Consider the following 15,622-nt stretch of genomic DNA (forward strand, 5'->3'; position numbering starts at 1 on the left):
AATTAAGTTTTTGAAAATCGGCCTTCGTCATGCGCACGGGACCGGTTTAACGAGTCTTCACCAAAATTTTGAGCCGATTTGGTAAAATCAGTGTTGAGATATCGTGGCACCCGTTTTTTGAAACTGCTAACTTCAAATAGCTATATCTCGGCAATGATACAACCAAATCTAATCTAATCTAATCTAATCTAACACAGACGCAGCCAGTCCGATGAAAGCATGCTGGAAAGTCTTGCGATTAGATTACGCCCCAAGCACTTTTCTTGTCAATATTAATAATTGCAGTACATCCGAGAGCACTCGAAAATGTATTACAAAAATTAAAGCGGCCAGCCCTACTGCGCCGTGTTTACCGCAGAGAGGATTCTGAGAACGGATTACATTTCACAGAATCTACAGGGGAGGAAGGATGCGTGGACATACCGTACCAAACGCTCCGATTGATGGTTGCAGTGGTGTTTGTTGGGTGTGTTAAGTGTAGTAATATAATTTTTTTTATATGATGCATTATATAATAATTTACCTTTATACCTAACTGAAATATTCAAAGATTTTATCATTAAAATGAAGAAGACCAGAAAGATATAGTAGAGTAGCGGAAAGATACATTCTTAGTAAAATTTTGAAGAGATATTGAACTTTAAAGAAGGCGTAAGTATAAAATTATTGTACAGAATTTCATTAGAAAGATAATCAATAAATATGAAGAAGAAAAAAAGAAGAACAGATTGACCGTAAATCGGAAAAATGATGGAAATAGTTAAACATTTTATAACGCATATTATGAATGAATGATACAACCAAATGTCTTCAAACTTCTTTTTGGTAATAGATAAAAATGCATATTTTAATGCCCTGAAAACAGATTTAAGAAAAGTCTCAAGGTGTGCTCATACAAACCTCTGACATTTTTACCGATTTACATGTATGTAACCCCTTAAGGTTCAAGGGTCACTTTTTATCGTTGGAGTTTGTGTGGGAAAATTCTCAAAAATGAATGGGGAAAGTAAAAAAAATCAAAATTCCACAAAAATTGTAGGATTTACAACTTTGTCGAAGACTGCAAAACGATCCGAGTTAACCCTGACGAGTTATTAGTAGAGTGTCTGACGTACTCATCCAAAGGGCCCAAACTGGTCAAGTACGCAAATTTTGATTTGGTAAAATTATTGTCCCTGTTCGGGCCCGGTCGTGGCCCTGGTTGAAAAGGATTGACGGAAGTGGACTTGGACAGCGGAATAGTTCTCGGGGCCGTGGATGGAGAGAAGAAGAACTCCGGAATTCACTACACTAGATTTATTAACTAATTTTAACAGTAGAGTGAACTAAATGTTGATTCTGCCGCGAGTGTAAACATTTTCTCCACGCGCTCACGTCACCGGTTTTCGCGCGCTTTCTCTCCCTCTCCTTCTTCCTAGTCGATCGCAGCAACGGTTGCCGTTGCACGTCAAAGTTGGGTCAAAGCAACCTGTCAAACGGTTTTAATAAGTGCTGCCAGATTCAGTTGAGCGACGGAGCTCCAACATCCTCCCCCCGGGCTGGGAGAAGGCCCAGCAAAGGCTGTCTTTCGGCTCGGACTGGATGTTACGGTTGAGGTACCCTGACCTACTTCGACCTTTCGGTGAGCCAGCGATCCAGTGTGCGCGAACTGCTGACTAGCTTCAGTGCCACCAGCACCTCCAACTACTACCCAACCCAGGTGAGTTTCGCGTAGTTCTGGATAATTGTCCCACAATTGCAAGTGTCCTTCCTTCAGCAGCCGGAAGTACCAAGATGCACCGACCAGCATGTCGATGGGTCCTGGTGAATGGAACTTCGGGTCCGCCAACTGAAATCCTTTCGGAATCGGCCAATCGGTGGCATTGACCGGTGACGCCGGGATCTTGTCACTCACCTTCGGGATGATCAAGCAGTCGACGTCTGCAGTGAAACCGCTGTATCGGGACTGGAGCTTCACGGAGATGGATTCCTCGCAGCTGGCGGTTTCTCCTCCGATCCCGCAGATCGGAACGTTTGCAGCTATCCTCCTTAGGTTAAGCCGATTTGCCATAGAATGCGAAATAAAGTTCACCTGTGATCCGATGTCCAACAGGATGCGACACGGCACAGGACGGTTCTTGTCGTCACGTAGATCGACGACGGCTGTCTGAAGCATGGGTGTGAGACTGTTGATGGCTCCTGCTGATGGTTGCCGTTCAACGACTCGAGGTTGAGACGGAGCCGGCCTGAGTGGTGTTGCTGGTTTCACGTAAGCATCGTGCAGTAAGGTGTGGTGACGGCGTTGACACTTGCCACAAGAGCTTGGTCGTCTGCACTTCTTCGCCCGGTGACCGGAGCGCAGACAGTTGAAGCAGCTGCGTCTCTCCTTGACCTTCTCCAAACGCTGGTATACCGGAAGGGCAGTGAAGCCAGCGCACTTGAAGGTCAGGTGCGCCTGCCCACACAAGTCACACCGGGGTCCCGGATGCCTGATGGCGGTGTTGACGATCTGGTACGGTTGTTTGTTGTTATCTGCTCGTGTTTGCTGCGGTGTAGGTTCGTCTGTCTCGTCACATCTTTGCAAGACAGCGACGCGGTTCCTCAAGAACTTGATGGTCTCGTCGTAGTTCGGCAGTTCACCCTTCTTCACCGTGGCCTCCCACAGTTTCCGAGTATCGCTGTCAAGGGCGTGGGCCAGCAGGTACAAGACGAACTGCGTTGACACACCGAGGAACTCTTGCTTCAGGTACTTCAGGTTTTCAACGTGGCTGACCACGGTCTCCACCAGCGCTCGTAGTTCCGTGTGGCTCTCCTTGGAAATCTTCTGGACTCTAAGCAATCCACCGATGTGGATGTCAACCATTCTCCGGTAGTCTTCATACCGTTCTTCCAGCAACTCCCACGCGCCGTCGTAGTTACCATCCTCAATAGTTTTCTCGTCCAGCGTCCCTTTTGCCTCACCAATGAGGGCTTCCTCCAGGCGGTACAGCTTCATCCTGGGTGTTTCGTTCGACCGGTCTACGACGTCACGGAACATCGTCTTGAACCGCTTCCAGTTCTCGTACTTTCCGTCGAACGTGGGTACGAGCCGCGGAAGAGACTGCTGGATGATAACGGGTCGTTGGGCTGCGGGTAGAACGGCATTGGATGGGCCCGCGGGTTCAGGAACCAGGTCCTGCGCCCAATTTTCGAGCGTCACAAAGATGCTGTCGTAGTCGGTCTCAACGCTGAGTTGTAGGTCATCGTGCGGGTCTCGCTCGGCGGGATCCACGAGGGTGACAACCTTCTCATGGATGGCGGAGAATTCCGAGTAGGCCATCTCCAGCTTGCGTTGGTTGAGCTTGACCGTCGGGACAGTGCGCTCCGGCAGCGGCAGGGTGTCGAGCTTCTCCTTGAGTCGAGTAAGCTTCTCCACCGCCTTACCTCGGAGATGGATCAGGGCGTTCAACTCTTCCATGCGCGCCTCCGGCTTCTTCTCCTTCGCTGGCGTGTTCTTCGTTGGAGTGCGTTTTGGTGGCATTTTCACTTTTTTCAGGTTTGGTTAACTTTGTAGCACTTTCACTTGAATTTGTTTCGAGATCTTGGCCGGTTTGCCTCACCTTTTCCACACGCGAGAACTGTCCACGTCGGAACTGTTCGCACGGTCGTTTCACTTGGGCTCAAGGCCGGTTTGCCTTGCCCTTTCCACTCGACGGAACTTCCGGAAGCCGGTTTACTTCTCGGAGTCGGTTCGGTTCTCGAACTGTTCGTGCCTGAGGCCGGTTTGCCTCACACACACACACACTCGCGGTTGGAGTTTCCTTCAAACCATCCACGCCGGAAGTCCAATCCGGGATCGAAGGACCAATGTTCGGGCCCGGTCGTGGCCCTGGTTGAAAAGGATTGACGGAAGTGGACTTGGACAGCGGAATAGTTCTCGGGGCCGTGGATGGAGAGAAGAAGAACTCCGGAATTCACTACACTAGATTTATTAACTAATTTTAACAGTAGAGTGAACTAAATGTTGATTCTGCCGCGAGTGTAAACATTTTCTCCACGCGCTCACGTCACCGGTTTTCGCGCGCTTTCTCTCCCTCTCCTTCTTCCTAGTCGATCGCAGCAACGGTTGCCGTTGCACGTCAAAGTTGGGTCAAAGCAACCTGTCAAACGGTTTTAATAAGTGCTGCCAGATTCAGTTGAGCGACGGAGCTCCAACAGTCCCCTTAAATATTTTTTTTCAAAAAATAAAAAAAATCGGATTTTGGGAATTTATATTTTTGTGAAAAAAAGTTAATTTAAAAAAATGATCAAATTTTGTTTTTCCGTGTACCTTTTTTTTCTGAATAGTCCTCATCAATACCTACGATATGCCGAAGACACCAAATCAATCAAAAATATCCTTGAAAAGTTACAGATTTTTCAATATTTACGTACCATTTTTTGTATGGAGATTTGTATCGGTGAACTAATTACACAAAATGGCTTCTTTGGTGATAGGGAAGGCCCCCACAAAGTTTGAGCCAAATAAAAAAATACGAAAAATAAAAATAGTCGAAATCGGCGGATTTCGTAGAGAATTGCTCATATGCTATTATTGCTGTTGGCCATTTAATGTAACCAGTAAGCAAATTTGTATGTAGACTTGTGTAGAAAACTTTTGATGCAAAATCTTTTCTTTTGACATATAAAATTTATAGACCAGGTTTCATCCAAAGCCAAAAATACAAAAAATATCAGCTAGTGGAAACGAAGATGATTGATTAGTTATATACACAGAAAAAAAATCATAGTAATATTACATCTGGGAAGGGGTACATCTTTTATGTCAAAAAAAAATCTGTTATTTTACCTCTAAAAATGTGTAATTTTACCAATTTTCTGGTGCAATGTCACTTTTTCAGTCCAAATTGAGGTAAAATTACATCATAAAAGAGGTAATATTCAACTTCCAAAATTACACCATCCAAAATTACATTATTTTTTGCTGTGTATTCTTGACCTTCAACAATGTCTATTCATAACAATTGAATAATTGTGCAATGTGGTGTGCATTCTTATGAATTAAATAAAAATCAGAGTCTTCAGAAAAAAATATCTAAGAAAGAAGCTGGAATTACGTAACCAAATCGTCTGTTGTGCGCTATCTTGTGACAACGACCATTTTGGTCGAAAATTAGTTAATGATGACGTTTTGTTATACTTATCAAATACTACAAGATGCTTTAATCCGATTTTGGAAATTCACTTCCGTTTCCCGGATAACTCGAAACACACTTGTGACATTTTATCATTAAAATGATTGTGCACACTTGTGACACGTCATACCTACATATTGTTGGAAAATGTGGACTTTTTTTCTAATTTTTCACAAATTTGTGTTGATACTTAGTTTTTTTAAAGCAATTCCTTAGTTTGTTTTAAAAAATATACTGATTAAGTCGATTAAACCTTTGATTTTAGCTTATTTTAGTTTGTATAAGAATTCTGTGCACACTTGTGACACGTAGTACAATTTTACTTTCGAAACACACTTGTGACACGTGCTTTTCAGATTTTCGTTTACATAATTTACTGTATCTTTTAACTGGTGTAACCAAATTAGTTGATAGGGTAGGGTAGTCATCAATGAGACACTTTTGGTTTTCAACTTTCAACGATTTTTCTAGTTTTTTCATCAGCATGTTTTAATGAGCTTTTTGTTGCATTTTCTTTCTTTTAATGTGTTCTAACATTGACCAAAATATGAGATTGATCCAACATCTACAGCCAGAGTTATTCAACTGTCTCATTGTAGACGCACTTGGCAGGAACAATGAGACAGCTGGGGAACAATGAGACACTCTACGAAAATCAACATTTTTTAGCAAAACATCATGTTTTTGTATTGTTCCATTGCAGGTGACTTGCCTTGAACATTTTAGAGAAATTTTGCCAACATGAAACTTTTAATAACAAAAGTTATACTAAAAATTATTTAAATTTTGTAAAATCCATATATTAATACCAAATAACTTTGTATTTTTGGTTAAATGAAGTTTAAACTCAATAAATATGCCAAAAATCACTTTTAACTCATGTTTTGAAAGATTTCCATCGATTTTGAAAAGTTTATTGAAGAAAAATCAAAGTGTCTCATTGTTACCCATGGGCTGAAATGAGTGGGGAACAACCCGAGCATAGGTAAATAACAAGGGAAATGCATAATAATACCTTTCTCTGGTATCAATCCCAAATTTTGGTATTCTTGGACCCTTGAAAATTTGTCTTAAGGATTATGCAAGAGCAAAATGTGGTATCATACCAATTTAAGGTATTGTTTTTATATTGCAAAATTGCAGAAGTTGTCAATGGTCGAACACCACATTTTGGTATTCTTTTGGTTTTACAGTATTTTATCAAATTCCTCTGAAACTATGGGAAAATTTGGACCAATTTTAACAAAATAATTAATAATGCGCTAAAATGATGTCTCAAAGCGAATGCTTTCATTGAAAACCGGAAATTTCAAACTTGATTTTAAACATTTTTGATATACCCCCTACAGAAATGACTTGAAATTGTGGAAAATTTTCTAAGTCAGGATGGCACATTTTGGTATTATTTTGGTATTGAAAGGTTTCATCACTTTTTTCTGAAACTATGGGAAAATTTTGACCAATTTTGACAAAATAATTAATTTTGCGCTAAAATGATGTCTCAAAGCGAATGCTTTCATTGAAAACCGGAAATTTCAAACTTGATTTTAAACATTTTTTATATACCCCCTACAGAAATGACTTGAAATTGTGGAAAATTTTCTAAGTCAGGATGCCACATTTTGGTATTATTTTGGTATTAAAGTGTTTCATCAATTTTCTCTGAAACTATGGAATTTTTTTAAAAAATTTTGGCGAGATAATTAATTTTGCGCTACAATGACTTGAAACATAAAAATGTTAAAGCTGATTTAATTTTTTTGTGATATACTCACTAATATTTCTTCAAAAACGTTGAAATTTCTTTAAGTCGGGATAACCAAATATTTTGAAAAACTAGTCAATCAACAGATCATTGAATTTTGGTGAATTTCAATCCGGTTTCATTTTAATAATACTTATTTTTCAATCTTGTTATTTTTCAGAAGCTTCAAGAACTTCAAGCACAGGCCGTTCATCAATGACAAATGCATTCGGTGTGGTGAAGAATATCACTAAGAACAACATGGAATCATCAGGTGAGTAGATTTGGCTGTTGCATATGGATCATTTCCGTTTTTTCACTAACTGCAACTGCTGCACTAAAAATGGTAAGAAAATACCAAATTTTGGTATTACTTGTGCAAATACCAGCGACCAAAATGTGCTCTTGGTTGCCCAGTGATAGATGGTAAAATACCATGAAATCATACCAAAATCATGTTTGTGGAAGACCACAGGAATACCAAAATATGATTTTCCAAGGGCGCGGGAATACCTAAAAATTAAATCATGGCTACACCAAGTTTTGGTATTCAAGCAATGTTCAAAAATCCAGAAAACCTCAACTTGGTATTGAAATTGTTTTATTTTGAGGTATTAATTTACCCTTGGAATAACATGGTTTGGTATTGTTGTGCCCTTCCACATACAAGACTTTGGTATGATTTCATGGTATTTTACCATCTATTACTGGGCAACCAAGGGCACATTTTGGTCGCTGTTATTAGCCCAAGTAATACCAAAATTTGGTATTCCCGTGTTATTTACCCCTGCTCGGGAATGAGACAGCCCTGGATTCTGGGTATATTCTAAATTTTGGCCAAATCTAATGAAAGGACATTGTAGCCCACCTTAATCTCTATGGAACGTCGAAAAAAATTTGAAGAAATATTAGTTTTGGTGTAAATGGCAGCCTATGAGCGAAAATGTAATTTTTGTCCATAATTTACTTTTACACCCCAGAATCAAAAATTTATGAATAACTTTTCAAGGGAGCGTCCATAACCAAAGCCACTATTATGGCAGATGTGTATCTAGTAGACACACCTTTCCCCCAAATATGAGCCTGATTGATAGAAACTACGACTTGTGAGAGCCATTTTATCATTGTTCCCCGTGTCTCATTGATGACTACTCTACCCTACATGGAGCGTTTGTTCAGCGAAAGTATACGAACCGATTGCTTCAAAAAGTTTGACTCCATCAATCATAGTTTTGGAAAATATTTATCATCAAACTTTAAAAATCGATTTTCTCGAAAAGTGCTAAATGGTCATTGTCACAAAATAGCACACAACAGACGAAATTTCAAATGCAAAGTTCAAAGGCCTTCAAGAATCATTAGTTAACAAGATGACGTCTTTAACTCGTCTTTGTACAAAAAACGCAACGATTGCGTCAACAAAAGTGCAATAACAAAGCAGTGTTTTTTTTTGTTGTTCGGATGAGTACTTAAAGTTCCATTCGACCTTCACCCATCAGCTTTGCACTCCCGTGGATCGGCCTGATTTCGTAAACTTTCTTCTTCTCTCAGCAGCGGCAGCAAAACAGACTGAGCAAAATAAAAATGTATAAAAAAACAGCAAAAAAAAAACCGTCCAGTTTCATTCAAACCGTCATCGTGGCAGTTTAAATTCGCCGTTGCGCCAACTTAATTACGTCTTTAAACGGTGGGAGGGGAGGGGGAGTTTCGTTACTGGGAGATTTTTATTCACCTTTTTTTTAAAGCTCACAAAAAAGCCTCTTTACGCCACAGATCCGGTGCCGGCCAATTTTGGATGCTTGTTGGCGGCGACGTTTTTTTTTTGTCTTTTTCCGTCAGTGTTGTTATCAAAAGTGCAGATCAGCGCCGGAGCCACGGTCAGTTTTGTTGTTAAATAATATTGACTCAATTAAGTTTGCTGATTTTTTGTTTTGTTTGCTTAATGATTGGACGGAAGCCGTAAAGTGGGAGTGGAATGAAAGAAATACTTGGGTTTTTTTGTCGATTATTGTGTCATCGATGTTTTCTAAATGAATATGTGGGGGAAATTCTCGTATGTTTGGAGGTTAAACACTTGCTCCTAACGCCGTCCTATTTGCTGATTTTAACTATTTAAAACTATTGATTGAAACTTGCTTGCTCACTTCCTATTGAGCAATTTATCACTCGGCTTCAGTTGAAAATGTTTTTTATATGCTGTAATTGAACGTCAAAGTGCTGATATGACAACATTAGAGGCACGCTGAAATTAGATGCTGTTCCCCTAGTTTTTTTTTAGTTTTTTTATGAAAAATAAAAATCTCATCACTGAAAAAGACCAACTTATAACCAGGGTTATTAGTGTATGCACAATCTATATGAAAACAATGAATAAAATCACATGGGACTCAATACGTTTTCCTTAAAACATTAGAAAAGTGTCATTCATTTCATTACTTAACCCTCTACTGCCCCGTGTTCAGGAGGTCATTTTGAGCAACTTTTGTTCTACGAAAAACTTTACTTCTCTTGTTTTATGTTTTTCTTGTTTAATTTTTAGTATTTTAGTTTGCATTAATCTTGTTTAGTTTATGTTTGTTTTTGATAGTATTTGGCCTATTCTACCACTTCCTATCATTACATTTTCCCTATCTAATTTTTTCATGTTTTTACAGTCACTTTTTCAATTTTTTGCATGTTTTTCACATTTCTGCTATAAAATGGCACCATTATTATTTAAATTGTAACAAAATGCGTAGAGGCATAGTCTGGGACACTAGAAAAATTACTGCATACTTCTTTTTACTTAAAATGGAGGAAATGTTGGTAAAAAAACACAGCCAAAGTTGACCCCTAACAAAATTACATTATTAAAAACATTGGCAAAGTCACATAAAACAAGTAAAACTTCCAACCCTAAAATTTTCTTAAATTTTAAGAGCTCTTCTTTCCAATGCTTTTTAAAGATCAAAAATTGGATGAAAAATGGATTTTTGACGATTTTTTAAATCGAAGCCCGTCTAAAGGCGGGGTTGGGTTGTAGAGGGTTAAATAAATAGGGCTGCTATCATTTTAGTTGATTTCATTTCTTTTTTTGTAGACATTTTCAATAGGTTTTTAAACCTTTTGTAGTCATGTCATATAAAAAATAAATAAAAGAAATATATTAATAAGAAACTTATTTAATTTGAAACACATTGGATTAAAAACTGTGGTTTATTTGAAAGGCAAAGCACAACAATGAACAAATAAAAAATACATTTTCATTGAATTTTAAGCTATCTAAATTTGCAGTCCTTGTTCAGATTGAAGTGTAGATTATCAACAATTACTAGAATTGAGGTGATTCTTTGATTTTTAGCTTGAAAACATAACAAATATAATGAAAACTAGAGGTGGGCAAAAAAAGAGCGAGCTGCTCAAAGAGCCGGTTCATAAAAAAGAGCGAATGAACCATGTAAAAAAAAGTAAATCTTTCCCAGTTCCTGAGAGGAACACCCTTGAAGAGTATCGGGGCCGGCATTTACAAAGCGGATTCAGTGGCAGTTTCATTCTCAACTTAATGTTAACATGTTAAGGTTAATGTTAACATTCCATAGGTCGCCTCCCTAAGGTGTCGTGATAAGGTCCAGTTTGTGACGATACACTACCTTCCCTTTAATAAGCAATCGATTCCAGAAGGGAACAGATCACCAGTTGTGTTGGTCCGAGCCGGGATTTGAACCCCGATCTACCGCTTACGAGGCGGAAGCGTTACCACTGGGCTACGTGGCTCGGTCATGGTTCACAAAAAAAGAACCGCGGTTCTTTTTGAAACGCCGATTTCTGAAAGAACCGTTCCAAGATGAACAGATTTCTAAACTTTTGCCTTTTTTTTTAAATCAAAAATATAATTTATTGAATTACCAATGAATTGTAGTATTATATTTGTTTTTGAGGATTCAAACTGTCATTTCAAACATTTCAATGCTGTAAATTAATGTCTTATATGTAAAAGTTGTCTTACTTGTACTTTTTCAAGTACCTTAGGCTAAAAAACTGCAAGTTCAAGAAGGGCTATTTCCCAACACAAAATACTACTTAATAGCCAATAAGATCATAAAGAAATAAAAAAATCTTGGTTTGGCATTTCAAGACTTTACCAATAAAATCAGAATGTAAAAATGAGTTCGCAGTGTATTATATCTTAATAAAATATAAGCATTTGTTAAATTCTATCAGAAATAAACGCAATTTCGTAAAACTAAAAGCAACATTCTTCAAAATACTAGACCGCCGTCCTATGTTTTGTCTGCCAATAATGATCTTGTTTTATTTTTCTTCATATTATTGATAACAATCCAATAAAAAACACAAATTATCAAAAACACATGTTTAAAAATACCGTTTTTATCAAAATATTGAAAAAGAGCGAAAGAGCCGTTCAAAAGAGCCGCTCTTTTTTATGAGCGAACGGAAATGAGCGGCTCTTAAAAAAGAGCGATTTTGCCCACCTCTAATGAAATAGTAGTTTATGCAACAAGTTGCAAAAAGAGGATTTTTTCAGCACGAGTCGTACATTTATCCAACGAGGTTCACCGAGTTGGATAAATACGAAGAGTGCTGAAAAAATCAAGTTTTGCAACGAGTTCCATACAACATTTTTTGCAAATCCGAAAAACACCCATTGAGTGAAATTTTAAGTCAAATTTTCATGTATTTTGTCAACAAATCGTTTAAATCAAAAAAATGTTGAAAAGTGTTACTTTTCGAAACAAGTGCTGAAAAGTAGAACTTTTCAGCATTTATTTTGAAAAGTGTTGCTATTCGATTCTGTTATTTTTGGTACAAAAAAGTAGGCTATTTCGTCGTTCAAGAATGACAGGAAAAGTAAGTAGTTTCACGACGGAATTGCAAAAACATAGATTTTATGATTGTTTCAAATAATTTGATTGAAATATTTCCCGGGATCCCGGGAATGTATAATAAAAATAAATGCAGCTCCTTTTTGAAAACAATTGATAACTTCCCTAAATTCGATAGTTGAAAAATCAGTATAGTTTAGATTTGTAAACCGTCTGTCAAAGTGAACGAAAATTAACCGAAAATCGGTAGTAACTTGAAAAATTATGAACTTTATTACCAAATTTCGGTAAGTTTTCACCAAATTCGGTACCCGAGCATGGAAATAACACGGGAATACCAAATTTTGGTTTTACTTGGGCAAATAACAGAGACCAAAATGTGCCCTTGGTTGCCCAGTAATAGATGGTAAAATAACCATGAAACCATACCAAAGTCTTGTATGTGGAAGACCACAGGAATACCAAACCATGTTATTCCAAGGGTAAAATAATACCTCAAAATAAAACCATTTCAATACCAAGTTGAGGTCTTCTGGATTTTTGAACATAGCTTGAATACCAAAACTTGGTATTGCCATGGTTTTATTTTTAGGGATTCCCGCGCCCTTGTAAAATCAGATTTTGGTATTCCTGTGGTCTTCCACATACAAGACTTTGGTATGGTTTCATGGTTATTTTACCATCTATTACTGGGCAACCAAGGGCACATTTTGGTCGCTGGTATTTGCACAAGTAATACCAAAATTTAGAATTTTCATACCATTTTTAGTGCAGTAGTTGCAGTTAGTGAAAAAACGAAAATGATCCCTATGCAACAGCCAAATCTACTCACCTGATGATTCCATGTTGTTCTTAGTGATATTCTTCACCACATCGAATGCATTTGTCGGCCTGTGCTTGAAGTTCTTAAAGCTTCTGAAAAATAACAAGATTGAAAAATAAGTGTTATTAAAATGAAACTGGATTGAAATTCACCAAAATTCAATAATCTGTCGATTGACTCGTTTTTAAAAGTAAATGGTTATCCCGACTTAGAGAATTTTCAACGATTTCTAATCTAATATAATCAGACCCTAGCGCAGCCAATCTTTCGAAGGGATCCTGGAGAGTGCCTTAGGTTAGATGACGCCTAGCACTCTTCTTGTCATTTATTAATTTTTGTAGTGCGCCATTGCATTAGAATGCTTTGAAACATCACAAGCGTTAAAGCGGTCAACGATTTAAAAAAAATCTTAGTGGGTATATAAAAAAAATTAAAATCAGCCTTAACATTTTTGGGTTTAAGTCATTTTAGAGCAAAATCAATTATCTTGTAAAAATTGGTCAAAATTTTCCCATAGTTTCAGAGGAGTTTGATAAAACACTTGAATACTAAAATAATACCAAAATGTGCCATCCTGACTTAGAAAATTTTCCACAATTTCAAGTCATTTCTTTAGGGGGTATATCAAAAATGTTTAAAATCAAGTTTGAAATTTCCGGTTTTCAATGAAGGCATTCGTTTTGAGACATCATTTTAGCGCATCAAAAAAATTTGAAAATCGGCTGTAACATTTTTGGGTTTCAAGTCATTTTAAAACAAAATAAATTATCTTGTAAAAATTGGTCAACATTTTCCCATAGTTTCAGAGGAATTTGATAAAATACTGTAATACAAAAAGAAAACCAAAATGTGTTGTTCGACCATTGACAAATTCTGCAATTTTGCAATATCAAAACAATACCTTTTTTTTAAATTAAATATGTCTTTGTGTGGAGTGATACACCCTGTTGCGGTGAATGCGAACGCACTCCATTGGATGTAGTCAAATAAGCCCCTCGTACGCTGGGCTCGACGCAGCCAAGCACTGACAGCGCATGGACGCAGCCACGCGAACGGTTCGGTGACAGCTGGCAAAGCAGGTCCAGCTCTCGTCCTCTTTCCTCGAATGACACTCGGCCAGATCGGATGTCAGTCCGCACTGGTCATCCTCGGCAGGCGATTTCCCGGACGGAATCTGGTCTCACACATTGGCGACCGTGACGGAGTTGCATTTTTATTTGCAATTTAAAAGAATCTGCGGGAAATCGTCTGCCAAGGAAAGTGGAAAAGTAGGGAAGTGTGTGAGGAAAGTCGTCGGAAGAAAGTTTTGGCAAGTTTGTTTTCATCGTAAGTAGAGTGTGGCAAGTGGACAAGAATCGGTGAAATAAAGATTTGTGGTTGTGTGCGGAAGTTTGCTCAATGGTTAGAGCAAGTTTTTGGTGAAATTGAATTTGACAGAAAGTCAAATCATTTTCGAAAATCGCGTTGGGCACGGTGGGCCGATGAGCCTACCGTGGTAAATAGCCTGGAAGGCCGCGATTAGTGGAACATGTTATCGCGTTGGGCACGGTGGGTCTGATTGGCCCGCCGTGGTAAATAGCCTGGAAGGCCGCGATTGTTCCAAGAAAAAAAAAGAATCGCGTTGGGCACGGAGGTCAGATGGGCCTGCCGTGGTAAGTAGCCTGGAAGGCCGCGATTGGTGGAACACGTTATCGCGTTGGGCACGGTGGGTCTGATTGGCCCGCCGTGGTAAATAGCCTGGAAGGCCGCGATTGTTCCAAGAAAAAAAAGAATCGCGTTGGGCACGGAGGTCAGATGGGCCTGCCGTGGTAAGTAGCCTGGAAGGCCGCGTTTGGTGGAACACGTTATCGCGTTGGGCACAGTGGGTCTGATTGACCCACCGTGGTAAATAGCCTGGAAGGCCGCGATTATTCCAAGAAAAAAAAAAAAGAATCGCGTTGGGCACGGAGGTCAGATGGGCCTGCCGTGGTAAGTAGCCTGGAAGGCCGCGATTGGTGGAACACGTTATCGCGTTGGGCACGGTGGGTCTGATTGACCCGCCGTGGTAAATAGCCTGGAAGGCCGCGATTGTTCTAAGAAAAAAGAATCGCGTTGGGCACGGAGGTCAGATGGGCCTGCCGTGGTAAGTAGCCTGGAAGGCCGCGATTGTTCCAAGAAAAAAGAATCGCGTTGGGCACGGAGGTCAGATGGGCCTGCCGTGGTAAGTAGCCTGGAAGGCCGCGATTAGTGGAACATGTTATCGCGTTGGGCACGGTGGGTCTGATTGGCCCGCCGTGGTAAATAGCCTGGAAGGCCGCGATTGTTCCAAGGAAAAAGAATCGCGTTGGGCACGGAGGTCAGATGGGCCTGCCGTGGTAAGTAGCCTGGAAGGCCGCGATTGGTGGAACACGTTATCGCGTTGGGCACGGTGGGTCTGATTGGCCCGCCGTGGTAAATAGCCTGGAAGGCCGCGATTGTTCCAAGGAAAAAGAATCGCGTTGGGCACGGAGGTCAGATGGGCCTGCCGTGGTAAGTAGCCTGGAAGGCCGCGATTGGTGGAACACGTTATCGCGTTGGGCACGGTGGGTCTGATTGGCCCGCCGTGGTAAATAGCCTGGAAGGCCGCGATTGTTCCAAGAAAAAAAAGAATCGCGTTGGGCACGGAGGTCAGATGGGCCTGCCGTGGTAAGTAGCCTGGAAGGCCGCGATTGGTGGAACACGTTATCGCGTTGGGCACGGTGGGTCTGATTGACCCACCGTGGTAAATAGCCTGGAAGGCCGCGATTGGTGGAACACGTTATCGCGTTGGGCACGGTGGGTCTGATTGACTCGCCGTGGTAAATAGCCTGGAAGGCCGCGATTGTTCCAAGAAAAAAGAATCGCGTTGGGCACGGAGGTCAGATGGGCCTGCCGTGGTAAGTAGCCTGGAAGGCCGCGATTAGTGGAACAGGTTATCGCGTTGGGCACGGTAGGTCTGATTGACCCGCCGTGGTAAATAGCCTGGAGGGCCGCGATTGTTCCAAGATAAAATGAATCGCGTTGGGCACGGAGGTCAGATGGGCTTGCCGTGGGAAATAGCCTGGAAGGCCGCGATTAGTGG

At 40.1% G+C, this 15,622-nt stretch overlaps 1 protein-coding gene across 2 annotated transcripts in view; it reads left to right on the top strand.

Annotated features, from left to right (window-relative positions):
• The window catches only part of LOC120426070 (RYamide receptor-like), a 347,566-nt gene that overhangs the window by 275,818 nt on the left and 56,126 nt on the right, over nt 1-15,622 (top strand). The window lies entirely within an intron of this gene.

The sequence above is a fragment of the Culex pipiens genome, chromosome 1 (genome assembly GCF_016801865.2).
Source record: "Culex pipiens pallens isolate TS chromosome 1, TS_CPP_V2, whole genome shotgun sequence".
Classification (NCBI taxonomy): Eukaryota; Metazoa; Arthropoda; class Insecta; order Diptera; family Culicidae; genus Culex; species Culex pipiens.